Genomic DNA, 14279 nt, shown 5'->3' with positions numbered 1-14279 from the left:
AAGAAATAAAAACTGATTTTAATACAAAAAACGTATTTATTAAAGATAGTATATTGTTTACCAAGGACGAGAAGTGAGTTTGCGCTTGACAACTGAAGTTTTACGTACGAGACGCCTAAGTGATATTTGGTGATATTATTATTATTATTATTATTAAACCAAGGATGTCTTAAAAGTTACTATAATTGGATCCGCGCGGTTGACGCTCTCGTGGTGCAAAACCGAATACATTTACTTTCTTCTTCCCTGACGCATCCCTACCTAATTATTTAATTAATCAACGCCAAAAAATGGCATTTTATTAATGAAATCGGCCATTTCTACTGATTAACTGATTTAATTCGTTTAAAATCCACCAGTTACGCGAGCTGTAGAGTCATAACTCGCAATCTCATGCTGGTTCAAATTACAATCTTGCTGTTCTCAGGATTTTGCCCCACGCAATCCTACATCAGCAGTTTCGGTTACGTAGACCTAATTAAGATAACATAATCTACTCTTAACGCCGGACAGAGTAGTTCCAAAAACATCCGGAGCTCATTCACAACGTATCTCGAACTTAATGACGCATAAAAAGAGGATCGCCAATTTCACCAAGTACCCACTAAGTTGGAAAAACCTAGATTTACGAGAAATTTTGGAAAGGCTCTAATTTTGACAACCTACCATTCGTTCTACCACCAAACTTATAAACATGCGTAATCCTAGCGAAATTAACTCCCGTTACATTGTTAATATTGTGGCAAATCTTTTTCGAAAAGTGATATTCATTAATTCAGTAAGTAGTAGATAATGCATATCCTGGGGAGCTAAAGATAAGACGTTCTAAATTGTAAACTGTTTTGAAATATTGAGGGAGAGAAGACGTTTCATTTCAAAAGTTAGGTTGCAACCGTAAGTATATTACAATTCTGCCCTTTTAAGATGAGGGTTAAAAATAAATTAAAATTGGCATATAATGTCCAAAGAATGATTGTTTTGTCAACTCGCCTCTAAAAGCATTTGTGGAAATTTCCGTAAGCCTCCACTATTAGAGGTAGTTTCCATATTTTACGAAACAAGAAGAGATTCTTTTGTGATATTTCATAGAAATATACTCTACAATGTATTGTGTAGTAATCCACAACTATTTTATTGAAATGGTCACGCGCAAAAAGAAATTGCCATTTATCCCCTTCGGAAATCGATCAACTTAGACCAAGTTGTAATTAAAACTACAGAATGATATTTCTCCGTGTGAAACCCTCGCAGGCGTATTTTCGATCCTCGTAAAACACGCGCCGTTGTTTTCCTCGTCCACGTGGCCTCGAAACAGATCCCTTTGTAAGGACGTGATTTCCCTATTATTACAATAAAATCCCCGCGTTCGTAATTGAAATCGTATCGTTACACTTGCACACTCGACAGCCCCGCGCGAAAAATGTTTTTAATAAGTTTGTGTCGAGATTAGCCCGATTTTTTGTATAATCGTAACACCGGGATTAAGCTAGATTTATCCATTTTGCGTAATCGCGTAATCTCGCCGTCCATGCAAACTATTTCTGGCACCGAAATCAAACATAAAAAAATATATGAAACCTCGCGACTGTTAAATTGAATCCCTCAGGACAAAATCCCGTGGCACTCGAACCGGCGTTCATTCAATGTTTTGATATTTATGGGAGAGTTACCTCAAAATGCCCACCAATTGAAAGGGGGTGCACCGTTTAATTGAATCTTTTGTTGATTATTCCGATTAAGTGAGAGGTCCTTTATGCAATTTATTTTAATGAGATCTCTTAAAAACAACACGCGTAGGGCAGATTCTTGGCGTATTCGCGAAAAAAAAACGAGGCGTTGAGAAGTAAATTGATTCAATGATAATTTTTATTTGCCCATTTAAGCACTAGCCAGTTTATACAGATTTGTTGTGTTTGCCCTTTCTGTTTAATGCAAAAATATAACCTGTGCTTATGCTGCTTTTATGTAAACATTCCTTTTTATTCTTTGCACAAATATATCGCTCGATTTTTAATTAATTGAACTCCACAAATATTCATTTTTATCAGAAAATATTTATTCGTCAGTTTGTTTGTTTATTTGTTTGCTTACTCGTTTATTAATTAATATCCGACGGAAGGAAAATGTTTTAATGTAAATGTAATTATAAATTCACCTTTTACTTCAAATATTTCTTTGTAATCGGCACTTTAAGTATATTATATAACACTAACAATTAAGCGTTATTGGTGTGAGATATACTTAAAAATTTTAAAACTAAAAATGCATAATAATCACGAAGAGGCAATTTCTTTAAAACAATTCTGTCCCAGGTGAGAAATAAGTAGGCGATTTCCGAATGGGAAAGTTGCACCTATAAAATCTTCATGAAGCAATAGATTTTGTAACGGGTTACGTTACAAATGACTGACGCTCTTATGTATTTGTCGATCAATCAAAAACAATTTCAATTTAAATTGTTACTGTAGGTATTGTGATAATTTCAACCGACAGAACAATATAAATAAATCTGAGTAGAAAATTCTCTCACTCAATTTCCTTTTATACCTACTAATTGTCTAAAGTAAGAATAGGTAGGGCAGAGAAAACCACTTGAACCCCAAGGCTATATTTAAATTTCCCAAAAAACGTTTTCGTGCATAGGAGAGCGGGTACACAATACCATTGAATATCCATATTCAGAGTTTGATATTCAATGACAATACTAAAAACACAGTCAGTGTTAAAATTGTATAAACGAATTATACAGCGTGGCAGGGGTGTAAATTTTGAAGTAAAAGATGTTCCCCTCCCAACCAAAATCGACGTGTTCTTGCTTTTGTTTTAGAAACTATTTCCATGTCTTCTTCGAGCCTTTTTCGTGCTTCGATTAACTCACCTTCGCCACGTTTACTTTCACTGATTTCATATGTCCCTAACCCCCTCCTCACAGATATTACACCATGTCTGATTCACGTCTCTTTCACGTTCTATTCGCGTCTCCTTCTCACCTCTTACAACTCCTTCTTAATAAGTGAGAACATTCGCGTTAACGTTACTTCAATATTACAAGGATCTTGTCAACTCCATGTCGAAAATTTGATAATCTTACTGTAAAGGCGTTAACACTAATTTATACTTTAATGGGAGTGGGTTCATTAACTAAAACTAAAAATATGACAACAATAAATAATCCAACAATTCAAAACTGACCTTCCCCACACGTAAAATAGAAAATTTACCATAAAATACAAAAGTCACAATATCTTTCTTTCTCCAGAGACTCTGTCGTAATCGAAAATTCCCCTAGGCAAATGTTAGCGTTCGTTGGTATGTGAAGATTCTTTCTTTATAAGCAATGGAAAAATGTCGACATATGTTCACACTTCGATGTGTAGTTGCAATATCGATCAATGTTCATAAATAGCCACGCTGTCTCGGAAAACGTGTCGCGATTTTCCTGAGATTGTACTTTTAATTCTGTAACCGTCTGTATTAATGCATTTATACCGAAACCGCCTCAAGCTTCTTTGAATTTACCGGATTTAACTGGATTCCGTCAACGCCCACGTCTTCGATAGCTTACGCCGGGTGCGCCGACAACCACAATATACACCGGTACGGACCCAACAAAAATTTGACGGCTCGCGTCTAGTCCCTCGTAACCTACGCTTTGAATACTCGTCTGATTGTCGCCGATAAACCTACTCGCAATTCCTATTCGCATAAAGCGGTACATTACTCGGTCGTGCAGCAATATAAAACGTTGTAGGAGGACAATCCTACCATTTAATTATTACCCGAACCGTCGCCTGAACTTATTTCACAATGCTGCTTAACCCCGCACAACATTGAACGCTAAAACTAAATCAAATTAAATTCGCGCCTAAACCCATCTGTCATACTCACTTGTCACAAATCAGGAAAGGAGTACCAATCGGTAAAATCATGCCAAATCACTAACGATTTTCTGTCCCTCATGCTTTAGTTATGGCTGATTGACCGTTGTCGCCTTATATGACACGCAGTGCCCTCTGCGGTAGGGTAATTCTACTACCCAACTCTACACGGGGTATATACGGGGTGTTCCTAAATATGATGTAAATACAGAAGGAGCTAATTATTTCGCTTATTTTAGGACTAAAAATATACAAGGTGTTAAAATTCTAGATCTGTTAAGTTTTTGTTTATATCTCCTTCAGATATTTTGCTCAAAATATAAGTTACGCTGAAGAGCTTATATCATTGGTCATGTGTATGGTAGTGAAAATCTATAGTGAATTTTTTCGGTGCGCCACTGGTTGATTATAAAATAAGAATTTGATTTCTGATTTGTTTGGAAATTTTTTGGTCTCGTAATTTTTTGGTAATTGCGAGCGTTATCGGAAAAAAAATAAAAATAAATGTTTGGTAGTTTTTTAAAATGATCCAGTAGGCTCCAGCTTTATTTGGCTATCTCTTAGTTTTATTAGTTTTGACAGTTAGCATTTGAAATTGTATCTTGTTATGTTTATGACACCCTGTATATCGGTAACGAAGTGTTTGTGGACCTATGTTTATATGAACTTTTAGCCATAAAATAAGCCAAGCAATTATCCCTCCCGTATTTACATAATATTGAAGAACACCCTGTATATTGCTGTGCTCCACGTTGGGCGCCAAATGGCAATGGCGTGTGGTCAATTACAACACCCACAAAACACCTATCCAGCTAGCTCAGTCAAACCAAAATTAAAACTTCTGGCATCTGCTACAAAGAAAAGCCCCAATATTGACCTAAATTCCATAGAATTTACTATATGCAAATTTCGGTTAACACCTGATACGAGAAAAAAACTGTGATATGTATTTCGAAACAAATGAAATGAAAATTAAAACAAAATTCCTAAAAGTAGAGAAGCCTACAAAGCTTGTTTGCACATAGTACCACGCACTCAGACGGTGGATAACTTCCATAATAAAACACCTCTCCTTCTCCCATTTTTTTCAATTAAAGAGCCTTGATAACGACAGCTTTGATAGAACGCATAACGCATCCCCCTGTACGCCGAATTAATGCGCACATTGTTGCATGGCCCATTATCTACAGTGGCAAAAACACGTCAGATAACCAATCTCTTATCGCAAACGACCAGATGTGTCTACATTTAAATACTCAATTTCACATTTTACAATTAAATGAACAATACGCCATTACGAACGATTATAAAAGGAAACATTACGAAATAATAGATGACATTCTTTATGCAACATTATATAGAAGATTATACTACCAAAGGCACTAAGAAAAAAAATTAAATTCTAGTCAGTAGTCACCCCGGTTGATTCATTTATAGAAGATACGACCCAAGAATTGGTGGGGTCAGATTTGTTTTAGGATGCCCGAGTTCAGTGGTTATTTTGATCATTTCCTATAAGTAAACTATGTCAACAAATTTCCAGAAACTGTCGGGAAAATGTAATTAAAATATTATAAGAATAATAAATAGGTCAGAACTTCTAGCGACGTTTTACAGGACAACATTCGACGAAAATATACGTACCCTAGGTACGTTTATTGAATCTGACAAATTCATTTCTCAGTCAGTAATTGCTTTTACTGCAAAGTATAGCGATAGTTTCTTTGCTAATGCTTTAGTAGGAAAACTGTTATTGCAAATATCGCAAGTTTGCTATATTTATCTTGAGCACTTTAATGATCTAATATTTGATAATCATCTGTATTTAATAGTTAACAATAAGCTACCTTTATACAATAACTACCGGTTAAATATTTGAAAAAGATTATCTCTACCGTACTTGAGCGGTAAGATAGCGATGTTTAATAATTGAATAATTTTGATCTTTTCGACTAGAAAGAAAGACGAAAAATTAATAAATTCATTCCGTATCTGAAAGAGAGATTATTAAATGAAAATAGAAGTAAAAGTGTGCATGTTGAAGTTGTTCGACTCTAAAATCCTTCACTAAAAGTTGGAGAGTTGGTGCGGCGATGCATAGAAAGGGGGGCGAAATCTGTAGGAAATTGAAATATTCTAATATCGGGTGGCTGTTTACTGAGAGCGCGCAGTGAAATATTAAAACTTGCAAGTCTGGTCGCCTGAAGCCATGAGACCGACGGGTACAACTCAAGCTTTTGTACTACTTCCGACTTTGTATTACTTTTAGCTTTTGTTACAATGCGAAATTTATTATGAAATATCGTTTATTATTTTGTTTTCCTTCTTACATCTGGCACAGATTACTATCAATAAGCCATATGGGATATCGCATTAGTAGGAGTTAAAACGTAAAGCGGAAACCGCCCTTTTTAATGGCAAAATTACGTTTCCCCCAACACGATATTTCGTGAAATCATATAATTAATTATTAACAGGTTGTTGCATATTATACGCGGGTTAACTACCCTCAATCGTTTTGTAACATGCAAAGTGCGGAAAATCTTCGAAAACACCGGCCGATTGTACAGAAAGCGTTCATTACATTTATGAACGTCATCAATAATCCTTGTTTTCATCGAACAATAAGTCTCTTCTCTTTTAAGCATCCTTGAAACGCTCCCTCCGGAATTCTCTCTTAGTTCGCATCGCTGCCTCTTTATTTTTTTTTATTATTTATGAATATAATGATTGGCAGATGATCAAGTAGGTATTTTTTGTGTTTTAGACTTACCTCGAGTGGATTTCTCGATTTTTATCGTCGGATATTAATCGTTTTGGTTGTTTGATAAGATGTGCGTGATAATATAGTGGCGTAGACACATACTCAGTAGGAGCTGTTTGCCGTTACCAAATGGTCACTCGTTAATGTAAACATACCTTCCATTAGACTATTGTGACATCGAAAATGGATTCGATCAAATATTCACTCTACACCTAGATTGGTCCTAAATAATATTTGACTTCACTATAGGTACCTACTGAATAAGTCGCTCTATAATTGTAATTTTATTTAGTTATAAGTTACAGACTTTAAATCAGACCCGTAACCAGCATGAAGTTGCAGGTATTTTTCTAGGTGGGACCATTAGATTATTATCCAAATTGCTGTAAATTTATATATCTCTATAAAATTATTAATCTACAAGTAATTACAATCAATAAAACTGTATTAATTCGAGGCCACGTTTTTCTCCTACTCCTAATTTTTCATAATATTTAAGAAATCAAAGTTATACTCTTAAATTTCCCTATATTAGAGGCTCCTATTTTGATTAACGTGTACCTATACTTACAATTTTACTGACCAAAAAACAGCAAGAATTTACACCTTGTTAATGCACATAATTACTGAATGTTTTCATACGTCAATCTACGCAAATTGGTACCGTTCAATAATAATGTAAAAAAATTACTATTTTACATCAATGAAATTTTTTCTCTTATGATTTAGATTCCTTCGCAAACAAAATAGAATCGGTCTCCTCTTATCTGTGAAATGGATACCTACTTCTTAAGTTACCCTAAGCTCGAATGGGCAGCAGATCGAATTTGGATAGTCGTCGGATGTTCTCAAAAAACGCAATGGAAATTTTTCGGTTGCTGAGTGGTACACCACCCTTAAAAAAAACCTGTCCATATAGCTGAAACAAATCAAGATTGAAGCTTAAAATTTTTATAATTTCTCCTTGTACACTTCCAGCATCTGTTACAAAGAAAAAGAGACTCAGTGTTCTTGATTAACAAATTTTGATCAATACCTGAACTAAATCTTGGATACGAGAAGGTAAATCTGATATAATGACTCTAGCCGGGTAGCGTTAAAACGGATAACACGCTTTAAACTTCTCACAACGTTTAAACGACTTCAGTTAACTTTCTCCTGTACAGAATTATTATACAAAAATGACGAATCGAATTGCGTCTTTATTACATAAAATCGAGCGGAGACCCCGAATAAATAGACGTACACTCTTTTCTAACCGTCGCGAACCATCAACTACTTTTTCGATTTCGTTGTCTGCCGTATTTAAGAGAACATCACTTCCATTCTAGGATAAACTTTCTCCAATATTTGAAAATAATGTGCCAATTACAATAAGCCCTGATTACTCCGGCTGCGAAAAAACTCGCTTGAAGTCCCCTCTTCTATCTCACGAGACGCACAATTGTTCGTAAAACACGTGCATTATCGTATCTAGGCCGAATGCGCATTTTTGTTGAAATTAATTAACGTTCGCCTGATATCAAAAATTCTTATCGTAAACAATTCAACAAACCTTTTATGAAATACGCGAACAATACCAGATGTTTCTTACTTACCATGCAATTTGATGTTTTACAATTTAGTTTAACAATTTACACAAACGATAATAGTTATTTACATAAAAGGCATCAAAATGACACCTTACTGGCGAGGAAATATTAAAGTACGAGGTCCCTTTAATTTCCGAGTCATTTTACTGACGAGTTTTGTTTTTTGTATTAAATTTTACCCGAAATCGTATTTTAATATAAAATTTCAATTTTCATATAGAACTTTTCATTACTGTCAATCTGTCAGTGATGACAGGAGTCCTTATAGACATTACCAATGTGACAGGTGCAGCTGGACAAGTGATGGGTGCTGACGGTAAAGTGACAGGCGGCAGGAAAAGCACTCTGGTAAAATTTTACTGCCCCTGTCATGGAAACTAAAATTTCCTGACATAAAGTAGGCATGATAATAAAGGAGAAGTGACAGGTGCGACGGGTAAAAGTGACAGATATGGCCGGTACAGTGACAGGCGCCTGGAAAAGTAGTCTGGTCTGCCTCTGTCATGGAAACTAAAGTTCCCTGACATAAAGTAGGGATGAAAATAACGGTTTCATGACGATTTTGGGTAAAAATTTACACAAAAAGTACGCAATTACCAACAATTTTAAAATGGAAAAACAACACTAAGACACACATTCAAATGAAATAAACCAATTCTGTGCTTACTCGTGGATAATCCTCCAGATTAAGTTTACTAAATCACATAATTCTCACATACAGGATATCCCGCCATTATTTTCGCTGTTTAGACTTAAATGTCTACAAGACGTTTACACAACAATATAGTCAGGAAAATTAGTGTAGATCACTAATGTTGTCAATATGTTTCATAATAATTCAAACCAATAATGTTCAAAGGAAAAGGCTTCGTTTTTCATAGATTACTGGGCGCACTTATCCTTCATAAACGAAAAGCATCCAACCGCGATTAAAATTAGTTTTTTATTACTGTCACCTTGAACCAGCGTAGTTATTAGTCGAAATACACCACGGGGAATTAATTATTAACGAGCTTCTAGGGAGTTCATAACTTTGCAATGTCTGTCCGTCGGCCCCTCTGTCGCTCTGTCCGTTAGCACAATATCTCGAAAACGAATGGACCGATTTACAATGACATTCGATGACATATGAATTTCACCAAATGTTTTGCACACTCTTGGTACATATACGAATTTTATTCGCAAGCAAATGATTATACCTTGCGCTCTTTGACGAAAAAAAAAGTATGTTTTTCCAGTGTGATTAAGATTCCCATAACTCAAAACTGAATCATGCTCCAGTTCCTATACGACGATTTCACCTTTAACCTCAAAATTAAATGTTTTACTCGGAATTCTACGGTGAATACCCCCTCAGCTCAATACCGAATGACTGAAAAAAATTTCTTCCCACTACCCCCTTCTTAGTTATCGGTTATAAAATGGCGAATTCTTAACGTAAACGGCCATGTTTAATTTGTTTGCTTAAATTCGCAGTTGTAATCAAATAGCCCTCATCGAGATAACTGAATATAATCGAAATCCCCGACATTTTGTCTCCAGACATTCGCAATCCATTTAGACACAATGCTCTACAGAAATTAAAAGATGCCAAAAAGACAATCCTCCATTCCACCGAACGCACGCTTATTTATTCTTACAATTCCACTACCAAATAATTTATTGGAAAACGGCCTTCTATATTTCGACACCCCATAGAATAATAAAACCCACTTTTCATTAAAATGTACTGTGAGACGTGTAATTATTGTGGTACTGATATTGTTTACAGGATCCACAAACCACCCTCCAAATGCACATCCCCTCACAATATCGAAGATTATAATTTTTTTGCAAAAACGTACGTTAACGTAACAATTCGTCTATTGCAGGGGCTGTGAGTTTAGTAGTATTTCAATCATTTTCGGCACAGAAAAGTATACCCACCCCTCTCCGATTCAAAAATTCTATTGTGCGGAAGTGTGGATGCACATAAAATGATTTTATTTCTTTGTTTGATATTGTTCAGAGTGGCAATAAACCACCTTTTAGGTGTACATAACAGTGTATCTTCCCCCCACCCCCTCCCCCTCCAGAAATTGAGTTGAGTAGCTGTGCGTTTCTTATTTTGTAAAATCCTGCATTAAGTTGTCAATAAAAGTATAATCAGTAGCACTAAAAAATCCCGATCAACGATTACTGTTCTTCACAAAAAAACCTAAAAGCTACGGAAGTAATCCTGCTTGATAACGATTAATTAATAATCAAGATGATAGAAAAAAAAACTTAACTGATTGGCTCATTAATAAACAAACAAGAAATGCTTGGGTCCGATTCATTTTAGTTTCTAGGAAGTAATAAATAAACAACTGAGTGGATATTTAACTTGTATTGTAAAGAAAGCGCTCGGGAGGGCAGTTAATAATATTCCTTTGTAGAGTAACTTACTTAGTCGAAATGTGCAATTTAGGGGTTAAATTCGTTGAGTAAAGATATAGTAAAAACGGCCAGGAATACTTCATCGGTTATAGTTAGTGAAGGTCCAACATTACTTTCACTTTAATAAACTTCAATTCTCACAGTACTTCAAGATATAAATTTATTATTTATTAAATGAATTCAATATATAATAATAATAATAATAATAATGGTTTTATTTAGTTAACCCGTCAACTAAAACAAAAAAACAAAAAATTAAAAAATTAACACAATTATAGTATAAAAAGTAGAGGGCAACTAAATTGGGCGATGTTCAGATACAGACGAATCTTCAAGTAGCTATAATCTTTAACGATTACTGCGGCGAACAGTAAGGCCAAACATCGGATTTATGGCTCAGTGGTAGAGCATTGGGTTATAAATCCGGAGGTCGGGTGTTCGAACCTGGGTTGAGGTGGCGGAGATGGAAATTACCTTAGACCAGTTCCGAGCATTCTACCGGCTACTCCGAATTAGGTTTTCCTGCAGTTTTCCTAATTCGTAAGGTAAATACCGGAGTAGTATAGACCAACTTAAGACCTTCTGCAGAGGCACCTCTAAATAGCATTATGCGGGTCATGCCTGTTGAGGGCCCAAAACAAGAGAGGGATAAAATTAAATTAAATTGTGCCTTTAATTAAGTGCTGTAAGAAACAGACCAACAATATTACTGCAGCTGTAATAGGACCAATATTGGACCTCCAACTTTAGTTCTGTAAACCACAGGCCACTTCAACCCCTAATCAGTTCGCGTTTCCGTGGCCAATCGGTGGCGAGTACTGCCATTTATGCTTTCGCTCGTAGTACACCGAAAAGTTACGAGTCTCTGTCAACGAAAAAAAAGTGGGTATACCCCGATACATCAGGCCCCACATACCCCAACTGCCGGGTATCCAGGTTTGGTGATCGGGAAACAAAAAATGGCATACAAAGCCAATAAAATCTGGCCCAAAAGATGTAGGGTTGGCGAGGTGGCTGTGGGCGGTTTCACGCCGTCGGGTGGGGGGTATAGTTAGTTTAGGGAATGTCCACCTAGTGTCAAAAAACGCGGAACCATTGTCTACGTTCGTTTAATCAAACAAAAAGTAAACCAGGAACCTAACGCGGTCTCAGGTATCCAGGTGTTCTCACTCTCACTACAGTACCTACCATTCTCCTTAAGGCGCCTCTGAAGTAAATTTGTTGTGCTAAACGGAGTGTGTAAAGTTGCCTAACCTCTTCAAAAGAGCATGTTACAAGTAGAAAGAGATGATTGAATTTGTCCCATTCTATTTGATGTCTCTTTATTTATAACCTTCAATGGATTTAATTATAAATGCAAGGAGCCTAATAACACTTGCCTAATGAGCTTTTCTATTGATATTAATAAATTCATCTTGTTTATTTATTGCATGGTAATTAAAATACTATTAGTTTACGTATTTTCGTGTTTAGTGTTTATTCAAAGGATTTTGAGTTTTTCAAGTATGGATATTTTTCTCTAAAGCAATATTTTGCATATGGTGCACTATTATTACCGGCGATTGTAAATTAGGCCGATGGTTAGGTACCTCATTATTATAAAGTATATGAAAATTTGGTCGGTGTCCAATTTAGATTGAGACACCACAAACCGAAGCAATCTAGTTTCGTTTGTTGATATACAGGAGGAAAGCGAAAGTTTTAGGTTTTGTGATGTTATCCTATCTTGCTACCCATGCAAAATAGAAGAAAGGTAATAATAACTGTCAGTTTTTGATATTTTTACGTAGAATCTAGTGGACTAGTAAAAAAAAGTTTTGGACCACTCTGAGATTTGATCCGAAGTTGGTAAACACCGTATGTTTCATAAAATCAGTTGTTTGCTTTCTTTGTCCTAATTACACTGATGTATCACAACCTATATAAATTTTTCAATTTTACCCATGAAAATGATTAAAAACGTAAGTTTTTATTGTTTGAAATACAAATAGCAGATTAAATAGAGATTATGGTTTTTTTATTATATCCATGGTAACTAAGGCAAACTATACCAGTCAATAATGCTGATACATAATTGTAATCAGGATAAAGAATGAAAAAAAAATTATGTTATAAATATAGGGCGTTCCATTTAAAAGATACCTATTTTGGGTCAAATCTCAGAAACGGTGGTCCAAAAATTTGATTAAGCCACAGGATTCTACGCAAAAAGATCTAAAATTTATAATTACATGGGTAGTAACATATGATCACATGTCAAAAAATCAAACTTTTCGTTTCCACGCTGTTATCTCAGAGATAAACGTATTTAAAAAATAGGACACAGTAAATATGGTCGATAGATAATTATGATTGCGTAATGGGGTATCCGTTACTATAGAATGTCGGCCGCAGGAACGCGAGAGTAAACATACTGTCCCGCATAACGTATTAGGTTTTTATTTTGCAATGTCAGAATAATAACATTCTAACTTACTATTCACATAATTTAATTGTACCTAATATCCAAAAATGCAAAATAAAATTTAGTATAGTAATTAGTATTACAGTAGTCCCGTGAGAATTTCGAACACTTTTTCACGCGCTCGTACCCCATTCCCAGAAAAATTCCGTTTTTCCCGTTTGGTTGAGAATTTGGGAAGCATTTTAATATATGTGAAACCTTAGGAAGCATACGTTCAACCATTTTCCAAAGTTTCATCGCAATCGGATGAACAGTTTAGGCAGGCATAAGAAACATACAAACATTTATAAGGAAGAAGAGTTTTCAACCTTACATAATGACCCTAATTAAATTGGAACCAGGTGACACATGGTGTTTGAAAAAAACCCATAGCTATTACTATCAAGTACAAGGGCAACTGCACATAACAAATAGAAATATTTGTTACTTCATAGTATACACCAGAGGACATGTGGAACAAATCGAAAGGTAATAAATAATTCGCATTTTTTCTGTGAAAAGATATGTTAATTTGTTTTTGTAGAGATGACGTTTTTTGGACTACCAAAATGGCGGAGAAGTTGTCTGACTTTTATTACAACTCGCTAATCCCGGAATTGGTAGATCCACGAAGAAGTAGAGGACAAGACCTGAGAACAATTTACATGAGTTGAGGGGGAGGTGCAACACTATGCATTAATTATTTAATAAAGTATTTTTTCTTATTGTAAATATTTGTATATTTTATATAAAAGTATAACATTTCTTTGTCTATTTTTTAAAATCATCTTTTCCTGATACTTATGAGTCCCTTCACTGTTGTTGTGAGACGTATCCCTAATGTTTTATATTCAATAAAGATTTATCGCAATAAATTCGTTGCTGGGTATTTACTATGATCATTATTGACCAAATTACCTATTTGTTATTTACCTGCTTAAATGAATTTAATTTTCATAGAAAGTCTAAAAAGTGTTAAAGCGGAACCGCTATTGATAAAAGGAACTGCGAAAGTGATTAAATCACCCAAATCTTTTTTCAAAGTTGGACCTTTTCTATAAAAGATGAAAAAATAGCTATCCGTACGAATAGTGGACTTTGTTAGCAGATTATACTGCGTTCCATTCGGTCAAAATTACGTTTCGGTCATTTTGCCGTACATATGTGCCGTGCGAACGAGGGGT

General features: G+C 35.2%; 1 long non-coding RNA gene across 1 annotated transcript; it reads left to right on the top strand.

Annotated features, from left to right (window-relative positions):
• Positions 1 to 13215: 13215 nt before the first annotated feature.
• On the top strand, positions 13216 to 13860 carry LOC116160318. Its single transcript, XR_004143180.1, has 2 exons — positions 13216 to 13584; positions 13640 to 13860. It is a non-coding gene; the product is annotated as an uncharacterized LOC116160318 (long non-coding RNA).
• The last annotated feature ends 419 nt before the right edge of the window (positions 13861 to 14279 follow it).

Source organism: Photinus pyralis, unplaced genomic scaffold, assembly GCF_008802855.1.
Source record: "Photinus pyralis isolate 1611_PpyrPB1 unplaced genomic scaffold, Ppyr1.3 Ppyr1.4_LG1, whole genome shotgun sequence".
In the NCBI taxonomy this organism is placed as follows: domain Eukaryota; kingdom Metazoa; phylum Arthropoda; class Insecta; order Coleoptera; family Lampyridae; genus Photinus; species Photinus pyralis.
Note: the sequence above shows the minus strand (reverse complement) of the source record. Positions and strands in the feature narration are given on the sequence as shown.